Source organism: Bufo bufo, chromosome 4 (assembly GCF_905171765.1).
Source record: "Bufo bufo chromosome 4, aBufBuf1.1, whole genome shotgun sequence".
Lineage (NCBI taxonomy): Eukaryota > Metazoa > Chordata > Amphibia > Anura > Bufonidae > Bufo > Bufo bufo.
In genome coordinates, this window is record NC_053392.1 from 582,368,493 (window position 1) to 582,389,087 (window position 20,595).

A 20,595-nucleotide genomic window follows, 5' to 3' on the forward strand; every position below is an offset into this window, starting at 1 on the left:
GGAAAACAGGTGCCAACCTTGCCAACTATATACATTTTCAGCATTTTGAATAAGTAACTGGTGATTTTAAGGGGTTAAACGCTGTTGGGCCACTAATCTAAGGGTGGAAATATACAGAGTAAGGACCCCTCCATAACACCCAACTGTACCCAGCCTGGCCCAAACTGTGGATTGGCAGGAAAACAGGTGCCAACCTTGCCAACTATATACATTTTCAGCATTTTGAATAAGTAACTGGGGAATTTAAGGGGTTAAACGCCGTTGGGCCACTAATCTAAGGGTGGAAATATAAAGAGTAAGGGCCCCTCCATAATACCCAACTGTATATTTCCACCCTTAGATTAGTGGCCCAACAGCGTTTAATCCCTTAAAATCACCAGTTACTTATTCAAAATGCTGAAAATGTATATAGTTGGCAAGGTTGGCACCTGTTTTCTTGCCAATCCACAGCTTGGGCCAGGCTGGGTACAGTTGGGTATTATGGAGGGGTCCTTACTCTTTAAATTTCCACCCTTAGATCAGTGGCCCAACAGCATTTAACCCCTTAAATTCCTCAGTTACTTATTCAAAATGCTGAAAATGTATATAGTTGGCAAGGTTGGCACCTGTTTTCTTGCCAATCCACAGTTTGGGCCAGGCTGGGTACAGTTGGGTGTTATGGAGGGGTCCTTACTCTTTATATTTCCACCCTTAGATCAGTGTCCCAACAGCGTTTAACCCCTTAAATTCCTCAGTTACTTATTCAAAATGCATATTTTTTCATCCATTTTTCACTATCGTTTTTTTTTAGTAAAAACACAAATAATCTAGATTTTTTTTTATTATTCTGATTGTTCACAAATAATATTTAACATTTATGTAGAAAAAAACAGAATTACTGCAGAGGAATAAGAGAAAAAAAGGTTTATTTGTCATAGTAATGTATAAGAAACTGCCGAATAAGAAACCAACTTCAGTGAATAAGAAACTGGACGAATAAGAAACCAACTTCAGCCTCGTCTTAAAAGCTCCCCCAAACCACAAAAAGATATGAACAAGCACAGTGGATCACAGGGGATATACCTAGTGTAAACACCCAGAGATTGGAACCCACCCCACTTCTCACAGCTGGTACTTCTACATGGGAGCTCTACTGGGATAGTATATACGAATGAACTACACCTACAGGACTATATATACCCCTTCAATATACCCCGTCTTTTCAAACTATATTTTTCCACTTTTTAAACTATATTTTTCCACTTTTTAACCTATTTTGAGGAATTCATGCGAATTGGATGTCCTATTAACTAAATAAATATATATATTTTTTATATTATATTATATTATATTATATATTGTCTCAGCGCATGCTGTATTTAAACATTACATCTCTACAACATTAACATCCACTTATAGAAACGCCTCTCAGCAGCTTCAGGTGATAGAGTGCCTGTACCACTCCATATACTTACCTGACACATCCCTCCAAAGGACTGTGGGGCAGTCCTGGCACAAGAGCACCGAGGTCCACTAGTTGTGTAGGATGAGCCGCCATCTATTCTATTTTAATGACTAATACATACCTCAGATGCTGAAGAACATCAGTTTAGTGACAAGAGAACTACAAGTCTCATCATGACCAGGTTGTTAATATTGGAAATTAGAGGACAATACAAGGAGGGGGTAAAAGAGGAGAGAACTACAACTCTCAGCATATCCAGACTGTTATTATGGTGCATCAGTAGACATTATGTGGAGATGGATGTAAGAGGAGAGAACTAAAACTCCCAGCATAACCAGATTGTTATTATAGGGCATCAGTAGATATTATAGGGGAAGGGTATAAGAGGAGAGAACTACAACTCCCAGCATGCCCACACTGTTATTATAGGGAATCAGTAGACGTTATGGATAGAAAGGGGTATAAGAGGAGAGAACTACAACTCCCAGCATTTCAAAAATGGTATTATTGGCTATCAGGGAGTAAGTATAAAGAAAGAACTACAACTCCTAGTTTTTTCCAGTTTATCAAGAAAGAGAAACCACTAACCTCTCTTCTACACACAGCACACAAGCTCTTCCCCCTCACATCATGACATCACACAGGTCCTTTACCACATCTCCTCTGCACTGCTGAGCTCGGTTGCTTCCTGCACTGGTTACATGATGATATCTCTCTGGTCCTTCACCAATTCTCCTCTGTACTTCTGAGCTCCACCTTTTCCTGCACTAGTCACATGAGTCTTCTCCTTTGGGCAGCTAGCTTGCCAATCAAATTGCACCCCCACCTCTCCCCTGTTACAAAGTGGTGGCCTAGTCGGTCTCCTACCTTTGCCTACCCCATGTCCTGGCCCTCCTTGAAGGAGCCATATGTGTGAACAAGGAACAGTTCAAGTCTATACATGATGGTTGTAACACAGTTTGCTGGAGTTCTCAGAAATAAACACGATGTGTGACCTTACTTAAAGGGGTTCTCTAGACCACAAATATTTATGAGCTATCCTAAGGATAGGTCATCAATATCAGATCAATGGGGATCCAACACCCGGTACCCCCAATACACATTTTTGGGCTGCCTGAAGCTATATATTACATGGAGTGGAAGCAGAAGAGGCAACGACAAGCAGTATAGAGGCAACGACAACGTCTTTAACTTAAAGGGGTTCTGCAGTTTGTTTAAACTGATGAGCTATCCTCTAGATAGATAATCAGCATCTGATCGGCGGGGGTCCAACACAATGGACCCCCGCCGATCAGCTGTTTCAGAAGGCAGCGGTGCTCCAGGAGCACCGCAGCCTTCTCATTGTTTACAGCAGGCCCAGTGATGTCACGACTAGTGCGGGGCTATCCAGAGGATAGATCATCATTTTAAACAAACTGCAGAACCCCTTTAAACTTTTCGGTGTTAATTCACACATAAGGATAAGCAAAACAAAAAGTCAGTTTTAAGGAAAACAGTCACCTTGGGTCTGGTGTTTGTTCACACCATGTAGAAGTCCTTGGACATAGCAGAAACCACCTGCTCTCATGCCAACAAGGTAGCAGGCCTTTGCAGCGTCCCACTCAGGACACGTGGGAACTGCAAAATTACAGTGAAATTACTGTGAAACGGCATTATCATATTGCATGTCATTTTGTATTACAACACCTGTTGTATCCCTGTTGATAGGCTGGTCTGGTGTAATTTATACATCCCACCACTAGATGGAGATAGCACTTAGGTTATATAACTACTTAAAGGGGTTCTGCACTTTCATTTAACTGATGATCTATCCCCCGGATAGATCATCAGCTTCTGATCGGCGGGGTTCCGACATCCGGGACCCCCGCCGATCAGCTGTTTCAGAAGGCAGTGGCGCTCCAGCAGCGCCGCAGCCTTTTCACTGTTTACAGCCGGACCGCCGGCCTACTTATGTCACGACTAGTATCAACTAGCGTGGGCGCGGCTAAGCTCCATTCAAGTGAACAGAGCTTAGCTGCGCCCACGCTAGTTGATACCGTACTAGTCGTGACGTCAGTGGGCCGGCGGTAAACAGTGAGAAGGCCGCGGCGCTGCTGGAGCGCCGCTGCCTTCTGAAACAGCTGATTGGCGGGGGTCCCTGGTGTCGGACCCCCGCCGATCAGAAGCTGATGATCTATCCAGAGGATAGATCATCAGTTAAATGAAAGTGCAGAACCCCTTTAAGTCAGGCCTAGTGTTGAAGAGAGGAGGAGAAAGGTGGAGAAGGTAAAGAAAGGAGAGGAGTGTAGAGAGGAGCAGAGTCAGTTGTAAAGCTGAGGCTACACACCACAGAGTAGTGGGTGAAGCCTGATGCAGCAATGAGGTAGAGCCAAGGAATGAGGCGCAGGAGAGCGTTTTCCACCTGTGATCCCCTTAGTTCCTGCATCCTACAACCAGAGGATAGTGTTGCGTCCCTGGAAGAAAACCAAGCTAAAAGAGAGACATCGGTGATAACAGCCATTACTTAAGGCTTAATTGGCACCTTTGCACATGGTGGAGGACAATCTAGCTACAGGCAGCCTCACCATACATTGAAGAATACAGATTAGCTACCTGTTCAAGGGCTTGGAAGATACAGAAATAATAGGACTAAGCATAACAAATTACTCTAGTTTACAAGGGACCTGAAGCAAAGTCACCTACCAGAAATACAAAACCCAGCCAAACCTTTTAACAGTGGATCAACAGAATTCCTCTAAAGAACAAAAGACTGTATTCTGTCTGGATGTACAGGGTGGGCCATTTATATGGATACACCTTAATAAAATGGGAATGGTTGGTGATATTAACCTCCTGTTTGTGGCACATTAGTATATGTGAGAGGGGAAACTTTTCAAGATGGGTGGTGACCATGGCGGCCATTTTGAAGTCGGCCATTTTGAATCCAACTTTTGTTTTTTCAATAGGAAGAGGGTCATGTGACACATCAAACTTATTGGGAATTTCACAAGAAAAACAATGGTGTGCTTGTTTTTAACGTAACTTTATTCTTTCATGAGTTATTTACAAGTTGCTGACCACTTATAAAATGTGTTCAATGTGCTGCCCATCGTGTTGGATTGTCAATGCAACCCTCTTCTCCCACTCTTCACACACTGATAGCAACACCACAGGAGAAATGCTAGCACAGGCTTCCAGTATCCGTAGTTTCAGGTGCTGCACATCTCGTATCTTCACAGCATAGACATTTGCCTTCAGATGACCCCAAAGATAAAAGTCTAAGGGGGTCAGATCGGGAGACCTTGGGGGCCATTCAACTGGCCCACGACGACCAATCCACTTTCCAGGAAACTGTTCATCTAGGAATGCTCGGACCTGACACCCATAATGTGGTGGTGCACCATCTTGCTGGAAAAACTCAGGGAACGTGCCAGCTTCAGTGCATAAAGGGGGAAACACATCTTCATGTAGAAATTTCACATATCCAGTGGCCTTGAGGTTTCCGGTGATGAAGAATGGCCCCACTATCTTTGTACCCCATATACCACACCATACCATCAATTTTTTTGTTCCAACAGTCTTGGAGGGATCTATCCAATGTGGGTTAGTGTCAGACCAATAGCGGTGGTTTTGTTTGTTAACTTCACCATTCACATAAAAGTTTGCCTCATCACTGAACAAAATCTTCTGCGTAAACTGAGGGTCCTGTTCCAATTTTTGTTTTGCCCATTCTGCAAATTCAGTGCGCCGATCTGGGTCATCCTCGTTGAGATGCTGCAGTAGCTGGAGTTTGTAAGGGTGCCATTTGTGATTAGCTAATATCCGCCGAAGGGATGTTCGACTAATGCCACTCTCCAGTGACATGCCGCAAGTGCTACGCTGTGGGCTCTTGCTGAATGAAGCTAGGACAGCCACTGATGTTTCTTCATTAGAGACAGAGATTTCATGCGTCCACATTTTGGCAAATCCAACACTGAACCAGTTTCACGAAACTTAGCAAGCAGTTTGCTAACTGTAGCATGGGAGATGGGTGGTCTCATAGGGTGTCTTGCATTGAAATCTGCTGCAATGACCCGGTTACTGCGTTCACCAGACATCAACACAATTTCTATCCGCTCCTCACGTGTTAACCTCGGCGACATGTCAATGGCTGTAAACAAGGAGAAACTTGTAAATAACTCACGAAAGAATAAACATACGTTAAAAACAAGCACACCATTGTTTTTCGTGTGAAATTCCCAATAAGTTTGATATGTCACATGACCCTCTTCCTATTGAAAAAAACAAAAGTTGGATTCAAAATGGCCGACTTCAAAATGGCCACCATGGTCACCACCCATCTTGAAAAGTTTCCCCCCTCACATATACTAATGTGCCACAAACAGGAAGTTAATATCACTAACCATTCCCATTTTATTAAGGTGTATCCATATAAATAGGCCCACCCTGTATATGCCGCAACTGGAACCAACTTCAATAAAAGTTGTGAATTGTATCCTACCACTGTCTACTTCATTCTTCAATTTAATTACAACTGGTTGTACCACCATTAACGGTACTAGCGTTACGACAAATACCACCAAGGGACCCAGCTACCACAAGCACCCTAAACACCACTGCACTGCCATCAAGGGCACCTCAACCTCCATCTAGGCTGGTGCTTCCCTACCACAGAGCGTGCCCCGGAGGATTTCGTGCTGTCTTCCTCAACCAATCGCAGCGTTCAGCAGCGCAGCTCCGATCTCCTCAGTGAATGTTGAGGAGATCGGGGCTGCGCTGTTGTGTGTATTGTACCCCAATCTCCCCCCTTCAGGATGGCCGAGCGGGACCAAAAAATAATGAGGGGGCCGAACCCCCCACCCCTCCCTGCCCCCACAATTTTCCAGGATGGCCGAGGGGTAGTAGATTGTCAGCTGTAACATACAGCTGACAATACTGTAGCGGCCGACATCGGTGCTGGCACTGATGTCGGCCGTTTAACCCCTTCCATCAGTAGGAGCGTCCCGATTGATCATAACAGAGGGAAAGGGCCAGCGCCACCTGTAAGGCGACCTAGGCAGCCGCCTAGGGTGCAATTTAGCAGGGGGCGCCGGAACCGTGAGGTTTAAAAAAACAAAACGTTGGTTAAGTGGCCGGCGGCACCCCTCAAGCTGCGCCGCCGCTCTAGTAAGCAGGGCCGGCGCTTCCATAGAGTCCTTAGAGGCCGGCGCAGGCGCTTCCATAGAGTCCTTAGAGGCAGGCGCAGGCGGCGCGATGACGTCATCGCGCCGCCTGAGCCGTACAGCACGGGACACAGGCCGGAAGAGGCCTGCATCGCATCGCTGACATGGAGGTAAGTATAAGTGTTTTTTTTTTTTTGTCAATACTGGTGGCTACTAGGCTGGCACATGATGGGGGGCTCTGGCTACTGGCACATGATCGGGGGGGCCTATGGCTACTGGCACATGATATAGGAGGGGCTCTGGCTACTGGCACATGATATAGGGGGGCCCTATGGCTACTGGCACATGATAGGGGGGCCCTATGGCTACTGGCACATGATAGGGGGGGGGCCCTATGGCTACTGGCACATGATAGGGGGGCCCTATGGCTACTGGCACATGATAGGGGGGCTCTGGCTACTGGCACATGTTGATGGGGGGCTCAGGCTACTGGCACATGATAGGGGGGGCTCTGGCTACTGGCACATGATATAGGAGGGGCTCTGGCTACTGGCACATGATATAGGGGGGCCCTATGGCTACTGGCACATGATAGGGGGGCCCTATGGCTACTGGCACATGATAGGGGGGGCCCTATGGCTACTGGCACATGATAGGGGGGCCCTATGGCTACTGGCACATGATAGGGGGGCTCTGGCTACTGGCACATTTTGATGGGGGGCTCAGGGTACTGGCACATGATAAGGGGGGCTCTGGCTACTGGCACATGATATAGGAGGGGCTCTGGCTACTGGCACATGATATAGGGGGGGCTCTGGCTACTGGCACATGATATAGGGGGGGCTCTGGCTACTGGCACATGATATAGGGGGGGCTCTGGCTACTGGCACATGATATAGGGGGGGCTCTGGCTAATGGCACATGATATGGGGGGGCTCTGGCTACTGGCACATGATATGGGGGGGCTCTTGTTACTGACACATGATGGTGGGGGGGCTCTTATTACTGGCACATGATTGGGGGCATCTATGGGGGCACTTATTACTGGCACATTGGGGGCACTTCTTACTGGCACATTATTGGTGGGCACTATAGGGGCATCTACTGAGGCCACAAAGAACGGCTATTTTATATGGGGGCTCTGTATAGGGGCATTTTATACTGGGACACATTATGGTGGGTACTATGGGAAAGGTGGGAGAGGAGTACTATGGGGTCATCTACGGGGGCACTGAGAAGCGGTATTTTATACTTACAAATTATGGGGGACACTGAGGGCATCTACTGGGGCACTATATATGGGGAATTTCTACTGGTACATTATGGGGGGCACTAGGCGGGAGGGGGGAGAGAAGCACTATGGGGGCATTTACTGGGGGCACTATGGGGACATTAGCTCAACTGGGGGCATTACAAAGGGGTATTTTTTGCACTGTCACATTATAAGGAGAATTATTTCTACGGGAAGAGGGGGGGGTGCATTATGTTGGGCTTTATTACTACCCCATGGTATGACTCCCTAGTAGCAGCACCAGCCTCTCCCTGCTCTGCTATCCCTCTGCCCCTTCTCCAAATCCTTATTATGAAATCTTTCTCATTAGGATAAAACACATCAGCTCCGCTGAGCTCCCCAGCCAAAGTGTTGAAGTGGTGTCCGATATCCCCAAGGGTCAAGTAACTGTAAGTTTTCATATGAAATATGTTTGTTATACACATATAGCATACACCGCTCCCCACAATATACAGTTTCTTCTGTAAAAGTCATCAAGTGTCATGGGGCGGGGGGCCCTTATTGTTTTTCGCCCCAGGCTTGTTTCTTTAGCTATGGCTTAAGTTATGGTAGTTATTCTCCACCTTCTTAATAGGGGGCTTTATTGCAACATATAACTCTCTTTTAATATAAATGCTGAGAAACGGGTGGAACATATGTGATGTCATGATATGGGCAGATCATCTGATAAGGGGGGGGGGCGGCAATTTTTATCTTGCCTAGGGCGACAAACATCCTTGCACCGGCCCTGCAGAGGGAGGGAGCTCCCTCCTTTCCCCCTCCGGTTCGGTTTTTCCGTTCTGTTTTTCCGTATGGCATATACAGTATACAGTAATTACATAGAAAAAATTGGGCTGGGCATAAAATTTTCAATAGATGGTTCCGCAAAAATGGAACGGATACGGAAGACATATTGAGTACATTCCGTATGTGTTCCTTTTTTTTGCGGACCCATTCATTTGAATAAAGCCACGGAACGTGATTTGCGGGCAATAATAGGACATGTTCTATCTTTTAACGGAACGGAAATACGGAAACGGAATGCATACAGAGTACGAACGCAAAAAACGTTCGTGTGAACAAGCCCTAAATGAAAATACACTGCAGTACACCATACAGTGTACTGCAGTGTATTGTAGAGCCATCGGACCCACTGGATCTTCAAGAACCAAGTGGGTCAGAGTGAAAAAAAAGTGTACATACTGTATATAATTGGGTAAAAATGAAGAAAAGAAAATACCCTAAACATGTTTGGTATCGCCACGTCCGTAACAACCAGCTCTATAAAAATATCACATGACCTAACCCCTCAGGTGAACACCGTAAAAAAATAAAATAAAAACACTGCCTAAAAAGACATTTTTTGTCACTTATCATCACAAAAAGTGCAACACCAAGCGATTAAAAAGGCGTATGCCCCCCAAAATAGTTCCAATCAAACCATCACCCTTATCCCACCAAAAAAGAGATCCTACCTAAGACAATGGGCCAAAAAATAAAAAAGCTATGGCTTTCAGATGCTATTATTGTGTAAAACTTAAATAAATAAGAAAAAGTATACATATTAGGTATTGCCACGTCCGTAACGACCTGCTCTATAAAAATATCAGATGACCTAACCCCTCAAGTTAACTCTGTAAAAATAAATGAATGAAAACTGTGCCAAAATTACCAATTTTTTGGTCACCTTGCCCCAAAAAGTGTAATAATGAATGATCAAAAAATCATGTGTACCCAAAAATCGTACCAATATAAACGTCAACTCTTCCTGCAAAAAACAAGCCCCTGCAGAAGACAATTGGCAGAAAAATTTAAAAAATATGGCGTTCAGAAAATGAAGACACAAAAAAATATTTTTTTTTTCAAAAATGCCTTATTATGTAAAACTGAAACAAACAAACAAACAAAGTAGACATATTTGATATCATCGTATCCGTAACAACATGGTGTATAAAAATAGCACATGATCTAACCTGTCAGATGAACGTTGTAAAAAACAAAAAATAAAAACTGTGCCAAAGCATCCATTCTTTGGTTACCTTGCCTCACACAAAACATAATATAGAGCGAATAAAAATCATATGTACCCCAAAATAATACTAATAAAACTGTCACCTTATCCCCTAGTTTCCAAAGTGGGGTAATTTTTTGATCGTTTCTACTGTAGGGTGCATTTGGGGGGCTTTAAATGGGACATGGTGTCTAAAAACCAGTCCAGCAAAATCTGCCTTCTAAAAACCATACGGCGCTCCTTTTCTTCTGCGCCCTGCCATGCGCCCATACAACAGTTTACCACTACATGTGGGATGTTTCTGTAAACCGCAGAATCTGGGTAATAAATATTGAGTTTTGTTTGGCTGTTAACCATTGATGTGTTAAAGAAAAAAATGGATTAAAATAGAAAATCTGCCAAAAAAGTGAAATCTTGAAATATTATCTCCATTTTCCTTTAATTCTTGTGGAATACCTAAAGGGTTAATGTTAAAGGAAATATTATTAAAGGGATTCTGTCACCTCGTTTTAGCCTACAGAGCTGCGGACATGCACGGCTAGATCGCCGCTAGCATGTCCACAATATACCTGTCCCATATCTCTGTGTGCTTTTTTGTGTTTAAAAAGTATTTTATAGATATGTAAATGAGCCTGGTAAGGTGCCCAAGGGGCTGTACTAACCTTCTTGGAGCCTAGCCACGCCCCCTGTGAAGGAGCCCAGCACCGCCTGCGTCCTTCGATTCTCCTCCTTGCTTACAGTCAGATCGCCGTAATCTCGAGATGTGCGAGCTCGCTCATGCGCAGAACACTATGCCGGCACTGCGCATGCGTGAACTCCCTTCTGTGGTCGTAACCATGGAAACGAGCAGTGTATAATTAGATGGAAAAATTAATCCAGCCAGCATAGGAGGCAATATGGACAATCACAATACATTAGTAAATATTTTGTATTAACTTTCTCTACATGATAAATGCCATTTGCTGAAGCGACACAACCCCTTTAAGCTTGATGTCCAACCAACTACAGATGAAACAGTCTGCAAAGCAGCCTCACATCATCAGGCTTCACATGCAGAGATGCTACGGGGTTAATAACAATTCTATGTCTGTTCACCAGACATGAAGTCTCTATCAGGCATGCTGTGACTTGTCATGTATTTGACCTGAACACTCCCATGACTGTACTCCGCACAGTGAACTCCACGTGCCGATCAATGTAGGCGAAAACGAGAACTGTGAGGAATCAGTACTGCTACGTGTACCTTTTAAATCAGGATTACGGCCACCAGTGATTTACAGCGCACGTCATATTATTCCTACAAGCAATAAAAATCCTTCATTACTGATACAGGAATTGATTCTCCTAATACCATTTGTCAATCAGGTTTTGTTACAAGGGAATATATTAAAACTCTTAGGCACCTTTCACACGAGCAAGTCTTCCCGCGCGTGTGCAATGCGTGACGTGAACGCATAGCACCCGCACTGAATCCTAACCCATTCATTTCAATGGGGCTGTGTACATGAGGGTTGTTTTTTCTGCAGCACTTGTACGTTGCTTGAAAATCGGCGCAGTTTCTATATTCTGCGTTTTTCACGCAACGCAGGCCCCACAGAAAGTGCGGATGCAATGCGTTTTTCACTGATGGTTGCTAGGAGATGATGTTAGTCAATAGGGATGAGCAACCCCGGACCCCATTACAGTCAATTCACTGTATTATTTTCCCTTCTAACATGGTTAGGTAAGGGAAAATAATAGCATTCCTAATACAGAATGCTAGCTAAAATGTCATGGAAGGGTTAAAAAAATAAATATATAAACTCACCTCATCCACTTGATCGCGCGGCCGGTATCGTCTTCTTTCTTCTTCCTGCAGGACCTGTAAAAGGACCTGCGCTGACGTCATCACGCTCACCACGACGTCAGCGCAGGTCCTGCAGGAAGAAGAAAGAAGACTATACCACGCGATCAAGTGGATGAGGTGAGTTTATTATTTTATTTTTTTTAACCCCTCAATGGACATTTTTTTATTTTTTTATCAGATCATTTTTATTAAAGGTTTTACATACAGCGAATTATTCAGATAAACCATACATTATATGACAATAGGATATCAATACAGTAAAATCAATCATACTTTATCTAAATCAGCACGTCAATAACACTGCATCAAATAAACCTTTATTAAATCTCCCAGTTTCCCCCGACTCCCTTCCCACCTCCCCCTCTCCGTGTGGTCATCTCCCTCGACATGGACAAAAATGCTCCAATTCTCTTACATCTTAACTTCCAAATCCCCTTAGGACCATTCCATTCCAAATATGCATCAATCTCTGAGACTTCCCCCCCAGGTCCAGCCAGCCACACCTGCCATTGCTTCTTAAATTTCTGTACAGTGCCTCTTTTAATATAGATGCCACTCTCCATGGATATCATATGATTGACCATATTTATCCACTCTGATTTAGTCGGAGAGATCGGCTGTATCCAGTGTTTTGCAATGGATTTACGTGCAATGTACAATAATTTAGCAATTGCTAATTTATAATCATTGGTGGTTGTTAGGTCCTCTACATACCCAAGATACCCCACCAGTGAAGTCTTTGGTAAAATAACTCCATAGCTGTTTTCTATTTGTCTATACACTCCACACCAGAAACGCTCCAGTTCTGTGCAGGACCAAAACATATGAGCCAAGTCTGCATCCGGGGCAGCACACCTAGGGCAGTTAGAGTCCGCACGTAGACCTATCTTAAACAGGAGTCGCGGCGTCTTGTATACCCTATGAATAAGGAATAATTGCGATCGCCTATGTGCCACACTCATAGATATCGCGGGTACTGCCCCCAAAACATCCCTCCATTTTTCCTCCGACAGTTCTCCAACATCCCTCTCCCACTTAGCCTTAAGACTGGTTAATGGATCACATACTACTTTATCTAGTAGACTGGCATAAGCCATGGAGATAATCGTGCGCGATAATCTGGCCTGCACCACTGAATCAATCACCGGCATGGAGTGCACAGTCAAAGGAGGAGTCTTCCGTTCATGAGTCTGCATGCCATGTCTCAATTGTAAGTATTGGTAAAATACACGGTTCGACAATTGAAATTCTGTCTGTAGTTGTTGAAAGGATTTAAGATTATTCTCTAAATACAGATGTGCTATTCTTGTTACCCCAGCTTTTTCCCAACAGTCAAAACCTTCCAGCTGGAATAGTTCCCCCAACCTTTCATTCCTCCAAATAGGGGTATATTTTGTACATCCAGTAACTCCTATTAACTCCTTTGCTTTCTCCCAAATTTTATGTATCAGGAGCATGGTAGGTAGGCCCGGTGATCTCAGTCGAAACTTATGTGCCTCTAGTGCCTCCATCAAAGATTTGTCAGACAATAGAGACTGTATAATTAACCTCCTAGAGTCCAACACAATACTGCCATCCTCTATCCCCCATCCTTGCATATGCTGCAATTGTGCAGATATATAGTACACCCATGGGTTGGGCAAGGCTATACCTCCCTCTGTCTTAGGTAGCTGTAGTTTGGTTAGTGCTATTCTGGCGGTCTTCTTTTTCCATATTAAATCTCTAAATATACCATCTATTCTGCGGAATAGGTACCCTGGAACCCATACTGGTGCATTATGTAATACATAATACAGTCGTGGCCAAAAGTTTTGAGAATTACACAAATATTAGCTTTCACAAAGTTTGCTGCTAAACTGCTTTTAGATCTTTGTTTCAGTTGTTTCTGTGATGTAGTGAAATATAATTACACGCACTTCATACGTTTCAAAGACTTTTATCGACAATTAGTGTTGGCCCTTCTTTTTCAGGACCTCTGCAATTCGACTGGGCATGCTCTCAATCAACTTCTGGGCCAATTCCTGACTGATAGCAACCCATTCTTTCATAATCACTTCTTGGAGTTTGTCAGAATTAGTGGGTTTTTGTTTGTCCACCCGCCTCTTGAGGATTGACCACAAGTTCTCAATGGGATTAAGATCTGGGGAGTTTCCAGGCCATGGACCCAAAATGTCAACGTTTTGGTCCCCGAGCCACTTAGTTATCACTTTTGCCTTATGGCACGGTGCTCCATCGTGCTGGAAAATGCATTGTTCTTCACCAAACTGTTGTTGAATTGTTGGAAGAAGTTGCTGTTGGAGGGTGTTTTGGTACCATTCTTTATTCATGGCTGTGTTTTTGGGCAAAATTGTGAGTGAGCCCACTCCCTTAGATGACAAGCAACCCCTCATATGAATGGTCTCAGGATACTTTACTGTTGGCATGACACAGGACTGATGGTAGCGCTTACCTTTTCTTCTCCGGACAAGCCTTTTTCCAGATGCCCCAAACAATCGGAAAGAGGCTTCATCGGAGAATATGACTTTGCCCCAGTCCTCAGCAGTCCATTCACCATACTTTCTGCAGAAGATCAATCTGTCCCTGATGTTTTTTTTGGAGAGAAGTGGTTTCTTTGCTGGCCTTCTTGACACCAGGCCATCTTCCAAAAGTCTTCGCCTCACTGTGCGTGCAGATGCGCTCACACCTGCCTGCTGCCATTCCTGAGCAAGCTCTGCACTGGTGGCACTCCGATCCTGAATCCTCTTTAGGAGACGATCCTGGCGCTTGCTGGACTTTCTTGGACGCCCTGAAGCCTTCTTAACAAGAATTGAACCTCTTTCCTTGAAGTTCTTGATGATCCTATAAATTGTTGATTAAGGTGCAATCTTAGTAGCCACAATATCATTGCCTGTGAAGCCATTTTTATGCAACGCAATGATGGCTGCACGCGTTTCTTTGCAGGTCACCATGGTTAACAATGGAAGAACAATGATTTCAAGCATCACCCTTCTTTTAACATGTCAAGTCTGCCATTTTAACCCAATTAGCCTGACATAATGATCTCCAGCCTTGTGCTCGTCAACATTTTCACCTGAGTTAACAAGACGATTACTGAAATGATCTCAGCAGGTCCTTTAATGACAGCATTGAAATGCAGTGGAAAGTTTTTTTGGGGATTAAGTTAATTTGCATGGCAAAGAAGGACTATGCAATTTATCTGATCACTCTTCATAACATTCTGGAGTATATGCAAATTGCTATTATAAAAACTTAAGCAGCAACTTTTCCAATTTCCAATATTTATGTAATTCTCAAAACTTTTGGCCACGACTGTAATTGTGGCATTAAAATCATTTTCGCCAGATTAGCCTGTCCCATCATTTTTTCCCCAGTATCGGAAGAATATTAGAAACACAGTAATCTTGTGCATTACGGGTTATCCAAATGCCTAAATATTTAAAGGTATCTACACTCAGGATTGGGATCTTCTCCACCCACCTCTTATCTTCTTGCGGAGACATCAGCATAATCGCCGATTTGGTCCAGTTAATAGATAACCCTGAGTAGCTGCCAAACAGATCTATAATCTCCATAACCCGACCCACAGAGGTTCTCACATCATCCAAAAATAATAGCATGTCGTCGGCATATAATGCCATCTTTTCCTCAGACTCTGCGTATTTAAAGCCTCAATGGACATTTTAGTAAGCATTCTGTATTAACAATGCTATTATTTTCCCTTATAACCATGTTAGAAGGGAAAATAATAAAATCAACAGAACACCTAACCCAAACCCGATCTTCAGTGAAGAGGTCCGGGTTCGGGTCTGGGTACCACATTCATTTTTTTATCACGCGGGTGCAAAACGCGCTGAACTCGCGTGGAAAAAACTGAAAATAGAACGCAATCACAGACAAAACTGAAATTGCGTGCCTACTCGCGCGGGTTTGCCGCAATGCACTCGCAACGCATCCGGACAAAATCTATGACGCCTGTGTGAAAGGGGCCTTAGGGGGAGATTTATCAAAACTGGCTTAATTGCCCATAGTGACCAATCACATTCCACTTTTCATTTTTTAAAGCTCCTTTGGAAAATGAAAGGATCAATCTGATTGGTTGCTATGGGCAACTAAGCCAGTTTTCCTTAGCACCAGTTTTTGATAAATCTCTCCCTCATTTTATCCCATGATTTATCATTTATTTCTTGCGGGTTCCCCGACTGATTAAGGAGCGGGAGCGGGGACTGTTGTGACACCCCCCCCCCCTCTGCTTCGGTGATAAGGTTTTAACCCCCCCCTCCCTTCTTTCTCCATCTCTTGAGTAGGATTCCAGGGTTATAGGTAGGCAATGCAGGGGTTAAAATCACTCTGTGCTTCCCCTTGCCCTTCCTTTTCCGGGTTGTATGGGCACCTGCCATTCAGTATTTAGCCTGTTGGTGCCGCCCCCCCTCCCTTCCCTTTTCCGTCCGACCAGCAGATGTTCCTACCGCCTGCCAGTGATGGCCAGTTCGCCGTGTTCACCCGCGAACACATGCGGGCTGTCATCTTAACTCACAAGTCCGGCAATGCACAGGTAAGCCCTTACCTGTGCCTGTGCGCGAGTTGGTTTGAAACAAATGTGGTCACCGGGAGCAGACAGTTCCGAGAACAGCCGCCGGGGGCCTTCATCGGGCTGTTCTCGGAACTGCCTGCTCCCGGTGACCGCATTTGTTTCAGACCGGCTCCCTACACAGGTAAGGACTTACCTGTGCATCGCCGGACTTGTGAGTTAAGATGGAAGCCCGCATGTGTTCTGGCCATCACTGCCGCCCGCCCCTCTTGTCTGCTCTACGGGTTTTCGGTCGTGGGTCCGCGAGTTCCCGTTTTTTTCCTATCATTTATGTGTTCCTGATTTCTGTTTCTGTTTTTCTAGTTTTCTCCGATTATGCTTATGCTTAAGTCACAGCTGGTGGTACGAACATAAATAGCAGTATGGAGTTAAGGAGAAATGGCGGACTTGCCCGCTGGGAGTCCAGCGGCCGGCATACCTCTCCTGATGAGTAAGGTTCGAGTTTTTTCGTTGATAAGAGAAAGTGAATAAAGCTGTGGCCGATCACCACCCAACATCTGGTAGTCTTGTGGTTATTTCCCTAGGAGGTGGGATGTTTGAAAGGGGGGAGGGGGTGGTGGTTATGGTTGCCCCGGTTTGGGGTTCTCAGCTGTCTCAGAATCCATGTGATATTCCATGGGGTGCTGTATTACATCGCTATTTTTTTCCACATCCATTGCTTTTATGACAGATTGCGTAATGGCAAGACTTTCTTTGCTGACTGCAGTAACCAATCAGAGCTCAGCTTTCATTTCTTAAACTGCTCTGGAAAAATTAAAGCTGAGCTCTGATTGGTTGCTAGGGGCAACAAAGAGAGTATACCTTTTGGACAGTTTTGACAACTGAGGCCCACAACAATGTCTCAAGTGGTACCATATGACAGAACAACATACAGTGCCCTTATGGGTTCATGGCGGCTTTGTGCTGTTTTATGCAGTTCATGTGTAAAACCATGTACATGAAGCCTCAAACAACTACTATTTTTTGCATATAGCCCCATTTTTTTAGGGGAACGCAAATTATCCAATTTTCCAGATGTATAATATACAATATCTTATCATATATATTGGATAAGATAGCAAAAAAGCACATACTCATGTTTTAACTCCTTCACTGCTCCAGTGCTGCTGGTCAAGTGGTCCTCCGCTATTAACAACATGGTGTGCCAACATGTCACCAGTGCACTGAAAGACCGGGCCGGTTGACCATTCTTGTAAAATGGTGTCCCATCTGGGCATTTATGGCATATCTATATTTCTGGGTCCCACCTTCTATCTCAAGAATGGGGTCAGCCATGAATGGACATTACATTATGCACATTTGGCGTCCACTACCTTCACTGCTGTGGGACTTCCGAAACTAACAGAACAAGTGTGCTCAGCTATTTTTTGGAAGTCCCATAGCAATGAATGGAGAGGGCACCATGCATGTGCGGCTACCCCTTCACTTCTAAAAATAGCTAAGCCCAGGGCGGATTGGCCATTGACCTTACAAGGAAATTTCCCGGTGGGCCGATACCCAGTGGGCCGCCTGGGCCTTCCTCGCGGGCGGCCAGTGGAAGTTTTTGGGGATGTATTTTGTGCTGCTGGCAGTATTTTGTGATGGACTGTGGTATTTGGCTCTGTTGGGGTGGTATAATGTGCCACAATGTGGTAATGCTGGCTCTGCCTTCCATCAATTTGGACCTGACTACAAAACGTGACCACTTTAAGTATATTTTCCAGGGCCACTTTAAGTTCCCAGTCTGCCCCTGGCTAAGCCAGTGCACGCCTATTTTCGTGGGTCCCATAGCAGTAAACAGGGAAAGCTGCGCATGTGCGGCTTACTCTCCATTTACTCTGGTGCTCCATTCTTGAGATAGGCGAGAGTCTCAGAGGTGGGACACGCACCTGTCAGTCATTTATGGCACATTTTATCGATATGCTACAAAAGTCCAGATGGGACCACCCCTTTAATACAATATACTGTATAACGGCGGGTTCAGACCTGAGCGTACTGAACGTACGCTCTGTACGCGCGATTGTACGGGCGTTTACAATCGCGCGTCGGACAGAAGCGAACGCCCATTGTAGCGCGTTCCCGGAAGTCTATGTACGGGAACGTGCGACACTACGCCCCAAAGAAGCTCCTGAACTTCTTGGGGCGTCGGGCGTTTTACAGCGTGATCGTACGCGCTGTAAAACGCCCAGGTGAGAACCATGCCGATAGGGAGGCATTGGTTTCTCCTTGCTGAGCGTTTTACAGCGCGTAGGAACGCGCTGTAAAACGCTCAGGTCTGAACCGGCTGTAAAACTACATGTCAAGGAGTTTGTGAAGCCAGATCCATGGAAATCAGGCATCTGGGTTCCCAGTTTTCACTGCTTTAAATATTCCCAGCATGACCTGCTGGCTCAGTGTCTGCTCAAAGCTTGCTCTGTTGGGTGATTTCTGTTCTGAAAGGTGTGGTATTTATGCAGCGTACTTAAGTTAGATTTAGAAATGTTCCTGGGTGTTGTAGTGCAATAGACACTAACCTGAGACGGCTGACTCTCTGCAAGGGCAGGTGATGATGAGAAATGTTCGTGACGCCAGTGCCAATTAAACGGTGGCACGCCGTTTGCTGATAGCAGGAATAACTGAGGAACCACGTGATGTTAAAACAGAACTCAAACTTTAGTAGTCATCATACATGGACATAGATGGAAGCGCAGTTCCTTTGCAGACAGTTGGTTGCAGTACATTTGATGCAGGCAATATACAGTGGGGAAAATAATTATTTGACCCCTCACTGATTTTGTAAGTTTGTCCAATGACAAAGAAATGAAAAGTCTCAGAACAGTATCATTTCAATGGTAGGTTTATTGTAACAGTGGCAGATAGCACATCAAAAGGAAAATCGAAAAAATAACTTTAAATAAAAGATAGCAACTGATTTGCATTTCATTGAGTGAAATAAGTATTTGAACCCCTACCAACCATTAAGAGTTCTGGCTCCCACAGAGTGGTTAGACACTTCTACTCAATTAGTCACCCTCATTAAGGACACCTGTCTTAACTAGTCACCTGTATAAAAGACACCTGTCCACAGAATCAATCAATCAAGCAGACTCCAAACTCTCCAACATGGGAAAGACCAAAGAGCTGTCCAAGGATGTCAGAGACAAAATTGAAATGATACTGTTCTGAGACTTTTCATTTCTTTGTCATTGGACAAACTTACAAAATCAGTGAGGGGTCAAATAATTATTTCCCCCACTGTATATAGCAAGGTGACTTCAGAGTGTTAAACACAGGACTTGCAGTACAGGCAGCTTGCACTCTATTCCTGACTGATCCTGGAACATAGAAACTCTTCTCCAAGGTCCAATGCCCTAGCTCTGGCGTATATCCTTGGTTTTATCTCTATCAAGTACCTCCTCTGTTGTCTGGAGTACCTCTTGCTTTTCTTGACTTGCCTCTGTCTCTCTCAGCACAGACTCTGGAAACTTCTGAACTCACTCAGTGTCCTCAGGCTGATTAGCTGTGGTGTTCCTGCTTCTGCATATATATATTCAGGAGGGGAACCTTTTCCTTGGATCTGGAACCCGGTTACAGGGACTGCATTACCCTCTCCTGGTCCGCAGGCTTCAGGCCTGGACTGGACTCTGACATTGTCTAGTCTCCAACTACAACTCTAGCTCTAGACTCTAGACTGACTTCTTCTTCCCTGACTGGGCCTTATATAAACTCCCTAGCTCCCTCTAGTGACTAAGAGCTGAAATGACACCCCTAGCAGGCCTGTACATGCCCATTTTACAGCAACAGGGAAATACATAGCATTACATTACATTAAATTTTATAAAGACGACTTATACCAACTTCCCCATAGATAAGGGGGGACGACAGCACACCAAGTGACCCTTCTGTAGTGACGGGCATTACAGTCCCCGTACACTACATACCCCACTGCTTTAAGCTGAGTACGACCTCGTACTCCATCAGGGCCCGCCCAACTGGAATCTTTACCTGAAACAGAAAAAGACACATGCAGGCATACATATATGTCATTCATCTGCATTTACATTCATATCAGGTCCAATTGGGAAAGGTGAAGGGTGGTGACAAGGGGCGTCGTTCTCTTCTCTCAGGATAGTGAATGGAACTGGGGCGCTGACCTGGCACAGCGTGACATTAATACCAGGATAGTCCATGACAATGAATAAGTCCATATTAGAACAGCAAGAAACGGTAAAACAGTATAAAAGTTCTTGGAGGCTCAAAGAACAAACATGAGTCCGTACCCAGGTTATTTTCCTATAAATCACAGAGGCTCTCATGCGGTGGAGTCCATCTCTGGG